Source organism: Sminthopsis crassicaudata, chromosome 5, assembly GCF_048593235.1.
Source record: "Sminthopsis crassicaudata isolate SCR6 chromosome 5, ASM4859323v1, whole genome shotgun sequence".
NCBI lineage: Eukaryota > Metazoa > Chordata > Mammalia > Dasyuromorphia > Dasyuridae > Sminthopsis > Sminthopsis crassicaudata.
This window is the reverse complement of record NC_133621.1, coordinates 94,217,856-94,233,962: the sequence shown is the minus strand read 5'-3', so window position 1 is coordinate 94,233,962 and position 16,107 is coordinate 94,217,856. Positions and strand designations below refer to the sequence as shown.

At 33.0% G+C, this 16,107-nt stretch overlaps 1 protein-coding gene across 1 annotated transcript in view; it reads left to right on the top strand.

The window, feature by feature from the left end:
• Window positions 1-16,107, top strand: part of CNTNAP2 (contactin associated protein 2) — a 2,674,182-nt gene that overhangs the window by 1,379,530 nt on the left and 1,278,545 nt on the right. The window lies entirely within an intron of this gene.

The following is a 16,107-nucleotide window of genomic DNA, read 5'->3' as shown; positions in this document are numbered from 1 at the left end:
TTAGGTTACTATCTTAGAGAACATTGTGATTTCTATTTGTTGGCAAACAATATCCCGTCAGAACGAAAATGTTCTTTTCAATTAATTAAGATACTATTCTATGTAAGAGAGCTTGGTATTTTTAGTTGGTTATAGAAAGCAGGTAATTATATACACACATACACACATACACACACACATACACTTCAAATTATAGCTGATTTGACCATATACTTATTATATAGAGAGCCATCCACATACATTTGAATTAAGACTGAGAGCTTGACAATGATTTTTGATAGTGGTCATGTCTCATGAAATATCCTTAGTTATATTTCATTCAGTAAATGTGAATCGGGTGTGAAGGAATAGTGGTCTTGATTAAATGGGAATCCTAAACTGTCATTTCTTCTCCATTTTTATTTAAGTTAATGTGGATGCTAAAATAGATTAACTCAAGTACTAATGATGAGAAAGAGACAGCCATATTGTGAGGAAAGGTATTATTATCATCCCTGGGACTACTGTAGCCTTTCTGAAGCTATTTCACTGTGAAATTTTGAAACTCTCAGACTTTACTGAACCCATAAACTTTTTAAAATTTATTTTTAATCTTTTTTATTATAGCTTTTTATTAACAAGATATATGCATAGATGATTTTTAAGCATTGACAACTGCAAAACCTTTTGTTCCAACTTTTCCCCTCCTTCCCCCCACCCCTTCCCCCAGATAGCAGGTTGATCAATACATGTTAAATATGTTAAAATATAAGTTAAATACAATATACATATATATATATGTGTGTGTGTGTGTGTGTGTGTGTGTGTGTGTGTGTATAGTCAGGTTCACTAAACGTCTTCATTCTTGATCTTTTATGGTAAAGATCAGGGGATTAATCTAGCAATCTCCACATACACACATTCCTCCCTCCAACGCCAGGAGAGAGACAGAGAGAGCTTCTCAATTTCCTCTTCCTCCTCCTACTTCTCCCACACAAGTCACTTCCCCCTCTTTGTCCCACCAATCAAGTTAGCACAGAATATCTGGGGAAGGTCAACCTTCACACAAGTTAATAGGGAACCATCCAATTGGCAATTAGTCTCACGTGCTTCATTATCCAAATGCATTTGCTCAGTTCTAGCCCTTTACATCCAAACAGTTATTTTGCTGTACAAAAAGAATCAGGTTTTGAAATAATGTACAATTAGCCTGTGAAGGAAATAAAAAATGCAGGCAAACAAAAATAAAGGAATTGGGAATTCTATGTAGTGGTTCATAGTCATACTCCAAATTTCTTTCGCTGGGTGTAGCTGGTTCAATTCATTACTGCTCAATTGAAACTGATTTGGTTCATCTCATTGTTGAAGAGGGCCTCATCCATCAGAATTGATCATCATATAGTATTGTTGTTGAAGTATATAATGATCTCCTGGTCCTGCTCATTTCACTCAGCATTAGTTGATGTCTCTCCAGGCCTTTCTGAAATCATCCTGCTGGTCATTTTTTACAGAAAATATTATTCCATAACATTCATATACCACAATTTATTCCACTATTCTCCAGTTGATGGGCATCCACTCAGTTTCCAGTTTCTGGACACTACAAAGAGGGCTGCCACAAACATTCTTGCACATACAGGTCCCTTTCACTTCTTTAAACTCTCTTTGGCATATAAGCCCAGTAGTAACGCTGCTGATCAAAGGATATGCACAGTTTGATAACTTTTTGGGCATAGTTCCAAATTGCTCTCCAAAATGGCTGGATGTATTCATAATTCCACCAATTTTGTATCAGTGTCCCAGTTTTCCCACATCCCCTCCAACATTCTGCATTATCTTTCCCTGTCATTCTAGCCAATCTCACAGATGTGTAGTAGTATCTCAGAGTTGTCTTAATTTGCATTTCTCTGATTAATAGTGATTTGAAGCATCTTTTCATATGGCTGAAAATAGTTTCAATTTCTTTGTCTGAGAATTCTCTGTTCATATCCTTTGACCAATTATCAATTGGAGAATAGCTTGATTTCTTATAATTAGAGTCAATTCTCTATATATTTTGGAAATGAGGTTTTTATAAGAACCTTTGACTGTAAAAATGTTTTCCCAGTTTATTGCTTCCCTTCTAATTTTGTCTGCATTAGTTTTGTGTGTATAAAAAACTTTTGATATAATATTTTTTTTAATTTTGTGATCAATAGTTCTCTATTTTCTCTATTCTCTAGTTCTTCTTTGATATATAAATTCCTTCCTCTTCCACATGTCTGGGAGGTAAACTATCCTATGTTCTTCTAATTTATTTATAATCTCATTCTTTATACCTAGATTATGAACCCATTTTTGACCTTATCTGGGTGTACGGTGTTAAGTGAGGGTCAATGCCTAGTTTCTGCCATACTAATTTACAATTTTCCTAGCAAGTTTTGTCAAACAGTGAGTTCTTATCCCAAAAGCTGGAACCCATAAACTTTTGACAGACCCACAGATGAACTGACAGTCTGCCTTTACCTAAGATCCTGTGTTACAGGCTATAATCATACATGTTATAGCTACGAGTTTAAAATGTGCAAATCAAGCCAGAGCTGCTGAGTAAATGGCTAGTTGCTGACATGTTCTATGCAGAGAGCAGAGCATTGTTTTTGTTGTTCTTTATTTTCCTTTTTGTTTTTAATTGCAACTTCTTGTTTTTCTCTTAATCTTTATTGGTTGTTTCCACTATTTTTGCCCTTCTTAGAAAACAAGATCCTAATGCTAAATAGATCATCTATCTCTATCCCTTGCCACTATTTTGAATTCAGTTACTCATACTGTCATAGAACTGCTAAGAAACAGCTTGGGAAGGAATTATTTGTGCCTATATATTTCTAAATATATGAACAAGAAGTTCTCTGGAAATTGTTTCATAAAAATATTTATTTTACCATCTGGAAGAAAATATCTCGGCCTACATCAGTTTAGAAGTGTGATTGACCATTGATAACCCATATAATCTTTTTTATGGAAATTTTAATTTTTCAAGATATATTTACATTGATAATCTCATATTTTACCAACAAGAGAATATTAGCTTGCCATTTTACAATTAGCAAAGCATAATATAATGCAAAGAGCTCTGGACAGGGAGCTCAGAGAGACATCTTATATACATCAAATACGGTCTTGGAAAGTTCACTTAGTCTGTTTTTTTGCCTGTAAAAGCCAGAATAATAATATCTAAATTAGCTGTCACCTGATTGTTGTGAGGTCCAGATGAGATCTACCAACCTTTAAGCACAACATAAATTGGAGTTACTATTAAGTGGAAGTTAGAGGTGAAGTGGTTCATCCATTTTCTAGATTTGGCTCAAGATCTTTGAACACAAGAGAGTTCTAGTGCTTTCTAGGAGAGCCAGCTCTGTGCCAATTAATTGTGGTATCATTGATTTGAATTAAAGCATTAAGACCATACTTATCAAGTCTGAAGGTGATATAAATTTGGAAAATTGCATGGCAGGATAAAATAGGAGGTCAAATCTAATCGGATGAAATTTTAAAATGATTACTGTAAAGTTTTACCTTCAGGTTAAAGAAAGATCAACCCCATAATTACCGGGCCCTAGAATTTCTAGCAAACAGTTATTTTTTGGGAAAACATCTGTATGAGATTTTACTGTACTGTAACTTCATTAATTAACCATGTACATGGCAGCAAGAAAGCTAATTTAATTTTAGTCACCAATTAGAGACCTGGTTTCTGGGATTGTAGAAGATATAGTCCCACTGTATACTGCCCTAGAAAGCATATATTTGTTATGTATTATTCCATCCTTTATTTAATAGGGTATAAAAGTTGATGATAATAAGCTGAAAGGAACCCAGAGGAATATTGTCAGGATGGCAAGAGGCTTCAAGATGCTATCATAAGTGATGGAAAGAAGTAAGAGATATTTAACCTGACAAATTAAAGACTTTAAGGAGTTGAGATACACTGTGTCTTTAAGTATTTGAAAGTTTGTCTCATGGAGGAAAAATTATATTTGGTATACTAGCTTTATATTAGCTTTTGGTATACAAGCTTTAATGAAGAAATTAGAACTGCTCTAATATGGAATAGACTGCTGCAGAAAGAATTGCTTTGTTATTACTAGAGGTGAATAAAGATACAATAATAACATTAAATATGTTGAAAAGGGATTTTATGCAGATTTGGATTGGACTCCATATCCTTTCTAAATCGGAGATATTTAAGATTTTTATCATCTTCTGAATTATATTTTTTCTGCCACTTATTGATTGGATATTTTCATGTGTCATATTCTCCACACAACTCTACAATGTCCTATGAATCAACTAAAATTTTGATCCCTAATATATTGTAGTCTTTTGTAAATTTCAGTCACATTGAATCATTGAAATTTTACATCTAACTAAAGAGATGCATTTATGCTTCAGGAATTTTGGGGATGATTGAAATAAATTATCAACATTCCAAATGAAACACTTTATACTCTCCTTTTCTTATTCAATTTGGCAGCTTATTCATTTTGTAATATATTTACAAAGTAATATATTTATTGGACCAGCTTGAGAGGCTGACCATTCAATTGTACGTTATATCCTGTACAACTAATGCTTACTTATTCACTTATTTTTTTTTCTTTGTGTAGATTATTAGAGCTAACTCTTGTGGGTTGTGGATCTCAACTAGAAGACTCTGAGGTTTAATGCCATCATAATTTTTTTTTAAAAGCAACTAGATATAATTTGATAACTTTCTCATAGATTATTGGAAATAAGTATTTATTATTTAATCTACCCCTAGTTTACTCCATGGTTGGGAAAAACACATTTTATTTTAATTTTTTGATATTTTTGGAGTCTAATTAAATTAATCCCCTCTCAAAATGGCTTTAAAACTTCAGAATAGATTAGGATCCAAAGTACTTACTTCTTTTATTCTTCAGTAAATAAATTTTCTTTAACTCCACTACAAATGTACTATTTACCTACAAACTCAGAGTTATAAACAAAAACAATGCTTTACCATTTACTCTGTCTTTGTTTCTTTCCTTAAATAATTTGTCAGTTCCTTGGCTCTGTCTTCATTTGTCGCTAAAATCCTCATCCAACTTTAATCACGCCAGCAGATTATATACCTCTCCCTAGGAAGAACTTCTCTTTACTACTAATTTCTCTCATGCTGAGATCTGTATTTAACTTTCCATATCATCCTCCCTTATATTTGAATTATTGTTGTTGTTGTTTTTTCCCTCTACCGGGATCACAATGGTAGGAACATGTCCTCATAGTCAGGCTCCTCCAACAGAGTGTTAACAAACTTTACCTTCAATACATGTGAGAATTCATCTCTTAAAAGATACTTTAAGATTTATAAAGCACTTTCTAAACAGGTAAATTCTTCAAGTAATACGTTTTCCCTTTGTTAAAGATGGGAAGTGAATCTTTGAGAGAAAATATGTAGCTTATCAATAATCACTTGGAAAATAGGTATCTGAGGTGAGACTCAAGTACAGTTTTTCAACTGTCAAAACAAATAAACTTGATCTAGGTAGCATCTTCCGAACAGAAACTTTCCACTGTTGGACATCTTGTTATTTATTTATATATCATTATGTTATATGTATTGATATTATCTAGAGTAAACTCCATGGGGCATATTTGGTAATGGGCCCCTTTATGTGCCATGTGTAGTATCTTGGGAGGTAGCTCTCTTATCAGGAGAATTATAGCTTAGTCTTTCTAGAGATCTAAATGTTCTGGCTCAGTGCTAAATGGCTTGGTACTTTGGGATGAGGAAGGAATCCACTTTCTGGTCATTATAGGAGAAAAATCTGCCCACTCATTAAACATTAAAAAGAAGCACCTCAATTCACCTGTGTTTTGTTCCTTTCTCTATACAAATATGTGGCATATAACTCCCTTTCCAGAACTACCCATGACAAAGAAACTTAAGTGTTTCTTTCAAGTATGACCATTGTAAAAATTATTAAAAGAAAAATACATGTAATTACTATGTTCACTCAGCAACCATTTCTACTCAGCTATAACTTGATTTAAATCAGGTGCAAGTGTAAATAAGAAAAAATTTACCAAACATCACTCAAATATGATGATTTCTCTTTAATTACAACAACAACAACAACAACAACAAAATTCAAACTATTCTGCCTTTTGTAACACTCTCTTAGACTTTACAACAGAATCCAATAATGCAGGATAATAAATATTTATTTTACGTAGATATAGCTTAAAGGTTGATTAGGCAAATAATGAAGAAATATTTTTAAATAGCCTACAATTAATTTAAACCTTACTGTATTTAATAGGTGAAAATTCATTGAGATATACATTGAAACAACAACAACAAAGGAAATGGAAGAATTAAGTTTAGTCCAGGTTTTATGTAATTATATAAGTACTGTTCTCTGTGAAAGAAAAGACATATTAATTGCTGACAAAGATAATAAAAATGAATTTAATGTGCCAGCAGAATTGGAGTTTGTTAAGTTGTTAAAAATGTTACATAGATGAAATCTCTTTAAACGTAAAAGAAAGATCATTGAACTTGCTAAATGAATATTTTTATTAACGGCAAAAAATCTATAATTTTTTCTAACTGGTAAAATATATATTAAAGTTTAAGTTATGTTCATATTCTAAAAATTTAAAATGATGATTTTCATATGATATGAAAATGAGTAAGATATTGAACTACTAGAAAGTGACCATACTAATATATTTTTCTTCTTATATCCCAAATATTTTAATTCCTGTATATAATGAACATGAAAAACAACAACAAAAACAGTTTTTGAGAAGTTCTAAATATAGAATGATTTATGAAATATGAAATTAATTTTGAGGCAAATATCAGGCCTTAAATATGTTCAAGTATACCTTTATAAGATTCAAGAATTATTGCCTGTTAACATTATTAAATAGCTAAATAATTCAATATTTTAATACACTACAGGTTAAATAAATTCAATAGTATAATAGCAATTTTTTTTTTTAAAAAGGGAATGCTTTTTTCTTTGATTCAGTTTGTTTAACTTAATTCTTGAAATTCTTTAAGGTAGAACTTTCCAATTATAAATACTCACATCATGGATAAGTATTAAAAAGTTTATCTCTAATGTTCTTTTTTTTAAGTTAAAAAGGACTTAGCTATTAGATTTAGACCTCAAGAAGGAAAGGGATTTATCTATGGTTACTCAACTCTGAGGCAAAACTTAATCCCCCTATTCATTATGCATCATCCTCTCAAATATAATCATGGGACCAAATGCTTTGAAAGAATATGTAATCTTTGTGTCAAACATAATAACATGAGTAATATATCTTCTGTGTGAACAGGCTGAGGATCTGACATGATTTTTATAAAACATCAGAATATTATCTATAGTCACCAGTGAATCAAGAATATTTGTGTAGTAGGAGCCCAGAAAATCTGAGCACACTTTTAAGCTTGGAACTCTGTGTACTTGAATTGTTTGAGATTCCCAGGACAGAATTAAAGTTCATCAGCTATTCTTATTCACCTTTTCATCAATAAAATAAAAAAACTAGAAAATGCAAAATATATCTACATCAATATCTTTCTCATCCTTCTTATTCCATCATCTCCAAAGAAAAAATCTTCTACATTGAGTATTAGTTTTAAATGATCTCCAAACTATAGCATTCCTATTTAGATCTGAATTGAAGAAATTTGATCTTGTTTTAAGGCATTCTGAAACTTCCTTTCATTCTCCTCCCATTACCATTTTTTTTTCTCTTCTGCCTTAGTATAGAGTTTCTTTTAGTATGAGTAAGGGATAGAAATGAGTTGTCTGTAATTTATTTTCTTGTGCACAAAGAAAATGGAGCCACAATACAATCTCAAGATTCTCTTAATTAGAAATTCAGACTTCTTTCTAGCGTATTATATTGCTAAGTCAAAAAGTCCTATTTTGGTAGTCAGGAGACTAGGATTTCACTCTTCAACAAATGAGCCATATGATCTTGGAAAAATCTTCATTAAATATCTATAATCTTTTCCACATAATTCAAAGGATTCCTTGCAACTATAATTTCTTTTTGAATAGCTTTTACTCTTCTACCTCTCTATCAAAGTATCCAAGTTTTCTTTTTCCTATCATCATATAGACAAAGGCAGTAATGAAATAATAATAACTCCAAAATAAAGATAATTTTTAATATTTAATATTTCCAAAGATTTAATGCTACAAATTTCAAATCATGTACTATTAGAACTGGCAGAAATCTTGGAATCATAGAAATGAGAAGTAAAAGTGAGCTATGACATATCATGGAAAGAGAACAACAAAGGTCACATAATTTTCATAGCCCTAATATTTAATATGATATCTATGACTTTAGTCATAAGTTAATATATGTTTAATGTTAAATCATTAACTCAATTTCTTTCTTGACTATGGACAGCCACTAGGAGGATGGTCAAAAATTGAATGTCCTATTCCTGGTCCTTCTCAGCCCTTAAATACCCTATTACAATTACATCATTACAGCATATTGATTATGTATGAACTAGAGAACCATTACATCACCATGAATACATCAGTATATGCATACTAGAGAACCATCATCTCATCAACTCCACTGAGTCAACACCTCATTGCAAGTATCTTTGTTTCAAGTATACTTCTCCAAAATTCTAGCCCCCCATACCATGGCATACTTAAAGAATAGCTAAACAAAAGTTGTTTTGTGCATAAAGTGCAGCATTATTGTTTTATAAGATATAACAAATATGAATAGGTTAAATTATTTGTGAAGTCTTGTATGGACTGAAGTAGCATGGAATTAGCAAAGTCATGAGAACAATTTAATTGATTACCTCGATTATTATAACATAAAACAAGACAAACATTTCAGAACTGTAATCAGTGCAACATTGCTAACTGTGGGAAAGCTCCTCTGTCTCTCTTTCCTCATTTATCAAATAGGTATGATAATGACACCTACTTCACAGAGTTGTTATGTAAGGGAAATTAAATTTGAAAAATGAATGCTCCCCTTGAAATACTATAAATGTCCTAGCTACTGTTACTGACTATAGGCCTTCTCTCTTCTTTTTATCATGTGTTCACTGATTTTTGTAAAGTTCAAAATCATCATCATTTAAAAAGCAAAAAAACCCAAGTCAAGAAAAAAATATTAGTTGAAGAGGGATTTTTTTTCCCTTATAGGTATAAAAGCAATTTTTTTTTTTTACTTCTAATCTTTGTTTCATCTACATTTGAAATAATCTTCCCATATGTGGGAAAAATAATAGACTATGTTTATAAAATTTGCAAGTGGGGATAATGAATGTGAAAATTAACAAATTAGATTTCAGATTTGCATAAGTGCTGAATGGAATTTATTTACATTAAAACATCTGGTTACCTGGGTCTCACTTGATGTGATTCTGCAAATTACTAATTTACTGCTAATAGCTGTCTCAGATTCTGTTTTGCCATTGGAATATCAATTTATTCAATTATCATTTGAGAAAGGGGCTAAGTATATAGGAAAATATTTGGAAATTTCAGTAAAATGTTGACAATTTTTTAATGCGTTTTGGTCAAATACCATTAAGTTATCATTGATCTTCCCATTTTTTTAAAAAAATGAAATCCTCTTCTCCCAATTGTTAATATAATGAACTTTCAAGTGGGATTATAAATGTTTCAAGCAATTCCACTGGAAGCTTTTTAAAAACCAAGAAGAAAAAAAAATCCTGTGTAAACATTTAAAGGAAAGCTATGTCAAGTTTTCTTAGCAGTATAAGTTTTTAAATGATCTTTCTTCCTGGAAAGAATAGATAAAATATTATCCTTGCCAAACCAATGTTTTTACAGAAATCTTTTAGATGTCCTAAAAATACTAATGGACAAAGTAAGCATAGTTAACAAATGTATATCCTTCTCTTCTATCCCAAAGAATCTAGGTTATTCTTGGTTCTCCTTAGTAAATTTTTATTTGTTTTATTCCTTATCCTATTTTTCCTGTGGTTTTTTGTTTGTTTGTTTTTGTTTTTGTTTTTTTGGTCACATAAGCTTTTTAAAGAAGTTGAGTTTTCCCTTATCAAAGGAATCCCTGAAGAACATAGGTCTTTTTGTTTTGTTTTGTTTTTGTATTTTTTTCCAATTATATGCATGATATAAAAGGGCAGAGAAGAGGAAGTAAATAGAACAATGAAAATGAATCCATTAAACCTCAACAGAAAGTGTTTGCCTGTTTAGAGATAAAAAAGAATTCATGATGCAGTTTGAACTGTCTTTGGATGACTTTTTATTGTTGGAGGGGTGGAGGGAGGGGGAACATCTGAAATGGGAAGATCATGAGGACTAATTAGAATGAGTGTGAAATTTTTGAAACCTTGGAATTTTTTTCTGGATTTTTATAATTGACTTGTATGGAGGAATTAGGTTGTAGAACATCATTTTTTTTTTTTAACTAAGCTTTGTAGATTTTTTTCTTTTGAGTCATAAAAGTTGTCTTACAACAACCAGTGGCTTTCCCTCTTTTGAATTTGAGGAATACTGTAGTTTCTTCAGAAGTACTTAAAGTCTGAATTCTATGTATACCTTTATTATTCTGAAATTTTCATTTTGTACAAGAATTTATGTATCATAAACAAATTCATTTATGCACATTTAGTATGACAAGAAGTTAAATTGCTATAGTAAAGGTATGTATATAGAGAAAGAAAATTGATCTAACCTCCAAAATTGTTTATCAATCTTGAATTTATACATGTGTCTAAATATAGATGGAAATTTGCTTATTGTTTCTAGTAATCTAATGATGTTGGTGGAACTAAATTATTGAAAATGTTTTTAGGGATTTTACTGATCCAATTTTTGAAATATGGGTACATATTAGCTTGTTTCTCTGTGATAGCTTTGTCTGTTTAAATTTATTTATCCTGTTTGATAGAATTGGATGAAGAGGGTGCTGATCTTTAAATAGTCTGTACTAAAAAAGAAAATAAAAGAATTATTTTAAAGTAGAATTAAACTCAGCACTGAAAGATGCTTTGATAGCAGTAATGAAAAAGGTACTAACATGCCCTCAAAAATTTTACAGTCAAGTAAATTGTATAAACATTCTTTTTTCTTATTCTTTACTCAAAGTATAGTTTCATAGGTTTATGGGGTTTCAAATAAAAGGAAACTTTGAGCTCACTTAATGCAAGTTCATACTTTATAGAGGGTTCAGCCAACAAAAATGAAGTTCAAGATTTCACCAATAGTTAATTATATAGGAACAAGATTAAAATCCAGATAATCTGACTTCAAATCCAATGTTTTTTATTCTTGGATGAAATATTTGTAATTGTTTTTTGAGAAATTTTCCTCATTATTGTTCTTTAGATCAAAAGATAAAGTTGGGGCACCTAGATGGCTCAGTGGATAGAGTACCATCCCTGCAGTCAGGGGAACCTGAATTCAAATCTGGCCTCAGACATTTAATATTTCTTAGCTGTGTGATCCTGGGCAAGTCACTTAACCCCAACTGTCTCAGCAAAATAAATAAATAAATAAAGATCATTAAACAACATTTTGTGGAGTTCCATTGTTTTAAATAAATCATTTGTCTTAATTAAAGGCCAAAGTCTGAGTTAGTTCAGTCTTGTGAAATTTGGGTCCCTTCCTTGCCTCATCCCTTTTAGAATTCTTCTTCCTTTTTTTTTTTCTCTTCCCTTTCAACATTCTCTCTCCTTCTCCTTCAGTTTGTTGTATAAACATCACAAGAGACAAACATCATTTGAGACAAGTTTCAAGGACTAGCATTCAGCAGTATAAATGTATAGAGGAATAGATGCTGGTATTTAACAGTTTTTCTGTACCTTCTTCTCTGCCAAGCCTAGATATCCTTAAATGGAATATAAACTCTTTAAGAGCAAAGATCGTTAACTTTTTGTATTTTAACTTTCAGGATCTAGCACAGGAATTATAGTATTGATTTGAATTGAATTCCTTACACCAAAACATTAACTACCTTCTAAGGATGGCACAATTATTATAAGAAGGAACCTAATTCATCCTCACTTCCTTGACTTAAATCTAATTAGGGACTTTAAAGATTAAAATGTCTTCTAGAGGCAAAGTGATTGTTGGTGAAAGAAGAAAATTGAGGAGTGGGGATAACGTCAATGTGGGTGCATGATGGCAGGCACAAAAAGTTGGAGTTCTGTCATGTAAAGAATTCACAATGGTCATTCTCTTTGACAAAAGGTAGCTTTATTTAGAGAAGAAGTTATAGACAAAATGAAGTGATGCACTAGACACCAGGAATGGTAAATATGAAAAAGAGTAGGAAAGTATATGAAAGACAAGTTCCTCGATGGAACTCACAATTACCCAGTGGAAAGAGAGCACCCCATATAATTGGGGCATGCCCTTAGCTAGCAGCTTAAATCCTGAAAGGGACTTAGCACCCTTAAAGAATGAAGAGACAAAGAAGAGAAGTGGGGTTGGGAAGCATAATGGGGGAGAGGTAAGTAGAAAAATATCATGAGGCAGAGTGACATGGTAGACTGACCAAAAGTAGCTCAGCAGCTGTGGGATGGCCCATAGGTAGGTTGTATAGGGAAAATTTAACCTCAGGGACATAACCAGGATTTCTGACAGTACATGACAAGGTTTGACTGTTTGAGACCTCTACAGAGAATATATCTCAGAGGTTTGAAATAATTTCAATTTCAGACTGTACAACTTCCCCAGAGGGTAGGACCATGGAGTTAAATTAATCTCTATCAGTGACCTTTCTCTGCTTGCCTCAAGTATCAATTTTTTAGTTTCTCTCTGTCCAACACACCATTCAGGACCTCAACAACATGACTTTTAAAAAATATACTCTTAATTGTGCATTTAGTATAATTGTACATCAAGTATAAAAGTATACACACACAAAAAAAGAGAAATTGTGAAGTTCAGGCTAGCTCCCTGGAGGCCTCAGGGTCAGCCAGAATCAGGAGAAGCAAAAGTCCTTGATCTTTAGGGGAAGAAGTGAAGGAGATGAACAAAACTGCCAGGAGTTTTGCCAAGGATCCCTCCTTGATTCTAGAGTTCAGAAACTCCACACTTTTCTTCTCTCCATCTTGTGGCCAAGTGAAGTATGGCTTGTTTTTCCCCCACCCTCTATCCTTGCATATTACCTATATACACCAAACATTGAGTAAGTATTGAACAGTGAGAAGGGCCAATCTTCCAAACATATGTTAGTAGTTATTGTTTCATATAGAATAGGTAATTAGCCTTAAGTGCTGGGTGGTCTGATTCAAGCACAACTTTTAAGAATTTCAGCCCTTTACATCTCCAACTTTCTTTTGTTTTAGAACTCAGGTGGTCAAGCCATTCCTGACTTCCCAGGAAGGTGAGAACCCCAAAAAGGAAGTGATCACGCCCTCCCTGACTTATCAGGAAAGGTGAAAACACCAAAAAGGAGGTTATCATGCTCCCCCTGACTTCTCAAGAAGAGAGATGAAAAACACCAAAGGGAAGTAGGGAGTCAAACCATATATTGTTAGCGGGTTTCTGAGCTGAAGGGTCTTACTAGAAACAGGTATGCACAAACCCATCAGCATGGGAGGTATTACACAAGCACATAGCAATAAAGCATGGGCCATTAGTGATGACTCTCCCACAGGCAGTGCCAGCTCAATGTGGTATAACAAACATGAATTGTACATGCAAGTAGTTATATAATAAACAATATAAATCAACATGGTGTGGTAAAAGATTTCCAGAAGTCCTAGGAGGGTATATAAACAACAATCACATATACACCTCTTTCATCAGCCAAGAGATAGTCCAAAACCAATCTATTTTCCATTACTTCCCATGTCAGGGAATCTAATGATCCCTGCAAATTTTTGAAGTCCTGCAACAATCTTATCATGTCTCAGAGAATCCAATGATTCCTGAGGGTTTTGAAGTCCTACAACAATCTTGTCATGTCTCAGAGATTCCAATGATTCCTGAGGATTTTGAAGTCCAACAAGTTTTGATGCCCATGAGTCAAATGCCATAACTGCCATGTTCTTTCAGTGGTGGGCACAGTCAGCAACAGAAACCCGATGTTTCTTGGGTCTTTTCTTTCATTTCAAGGGTCTGCTCCGTCTCTCTCTGATGGACAAGGTGAATACGGCTCATTGGCACCCATCTGATTACTTCTCCATTGGTGGGGATACAAGCAAACCCTCTCCCTCAATCAGTTAACCTATCTGGTTCCTTCCATTCACCACTTTCTGGATCTCTCCACAATACCTGGTGACTATCTAAAGATAGTGGAGCTGCTCACATTGGACACTGCCCTTCTGGTGGGTTATAAAACCTGTCTGCTGGAGCCAGTGCATCTCTGTCAAAAATCAAGAAGTTAATAGTATAGAGAACTAAATTTAGAAGTTCTCTAGGGTTACCTGTGGCTCCCCCTTTCTTTTGCTTTTGGAGGAGTGTCTTAATGTCTCTGTTTCTCCTCTCTACTATTGCCTGGTGATATCACTGCCCCTCCACTCCTCCTCCTACCTCCATTCTGGAAGGTGAAGTTGATAGTGGGGGAGGAGGGTATCAAGGATCTGCTCTGGTGTGGGTGTAGTTAAAGCTGGGCCCTGAAAGTGAGAATCAAAGTGCCCTTCAAGCTCACTTAAGTCCTCATGCCTTCTGGGGAAATTGCCATTAATCTGTCCTATGTCTTCCTCTTTTTCCTCATACTTCCTCATTTGGCTGTTCTTAAAAATTGGTAAGGAGAATCTTATCAGTATAGATCAGCTTCTTCTTTGCAATCTCAGAGAACTTTGTGGAATACTGAATGGTTAAGTGACTTATGGGGGTTCTAAGAAGTACATGTGTGTCAAATATGAACATTGAACTTCAGTCTTCCTAATTTCAAAACCTTATTTAATATGATTTTCTGCCCCACCCTACTTATAGAAAAGATCTTTAAGCCCATCTAGTCCAATTTGTTTTTTTATGGATAAGTAATATTCCACATATCATGGACTACTTTTTTGTTCCTCAGACAGCATTGCATTTCTTGTTTGCATTCAATTGGAATCAATATCCTTTATGCCTGGAATATATTCCCTCCTTATACCTTTCTGAAAATCCTTCTGTTCTTTCAAATTTTAGCTCGAGTGCTAGTTCTGTAATTTCTTCCCTAATTCTCCAAGTGTTGACTTCAATCCTTCCTCAAATAACTTTTATAATTCTTATTCAATTATGTGTCCCTTTCAGTTTTTCTAACCCTACTACACTATAGCTCCTTTGAGAACTGGAACCTTTATTTTTTATCTGGAAATTTCAATACCCTAAGTTTAGGTTTTCTTGATGCCACATAAATTTTCTACATACTATACCACACCACTACCATTATATTTCTAAAGGTCAGTAAAAAAAAGCCTATTGAAAGTATATGTAAATGAAAGATGGCTAGCACATAATCATAATGTGTGTTGTACAGGAACTAATGATATGTAACTACTAACTTTTGAGAAAGTTTCATTAAAAAGGAGGAGTCCAATTGTAATCCTAAAAGATGAAAAGAAAGTTAAATATCTGATAAACTGAATATCGATGTAAATTTCATGTCAGAAAATACTAGGCTGAAATACAGGTAGATATTTAGATTTGATTCAGAAAGCACAAATAGAGATTTACAAAGGAGGGGAAAATAGGTTAAGCAAAAAATAGAGAGGAAATTATTGTGTCTTTTCTAATTTTACTACAGCCAAAGTCCAAGCAAATGAATTATTCAATCGAACTAGGGGCAAAAAAATACAATGATTTTAGGTACCCCTGGGGAAGAAGAAGTAACAGCAGTGGACATTGAGATATGGAAAAGATAAGGGTGGGGGAAAGATGGTTCGGATCTTGAAAAAATGGCTATAGTGTATAATGATGAAAAAATTGGTGATAATGCATTGAGGACAAGAATTGATGGAGTTGAAATAAGTTTTAGAGATAGTACTCTTCTGAAATATTTTTATCTTTCCATTCCTTTTTGAATTTTGAAGGAAAATAAAATTCTTCTTCTTAAGGGCATGCATTATATTTAATATATTTCATGAAGTCATATCAGTTGCAAAGTATTTGTTACCCAGCTTTTGCAACTTGTAAG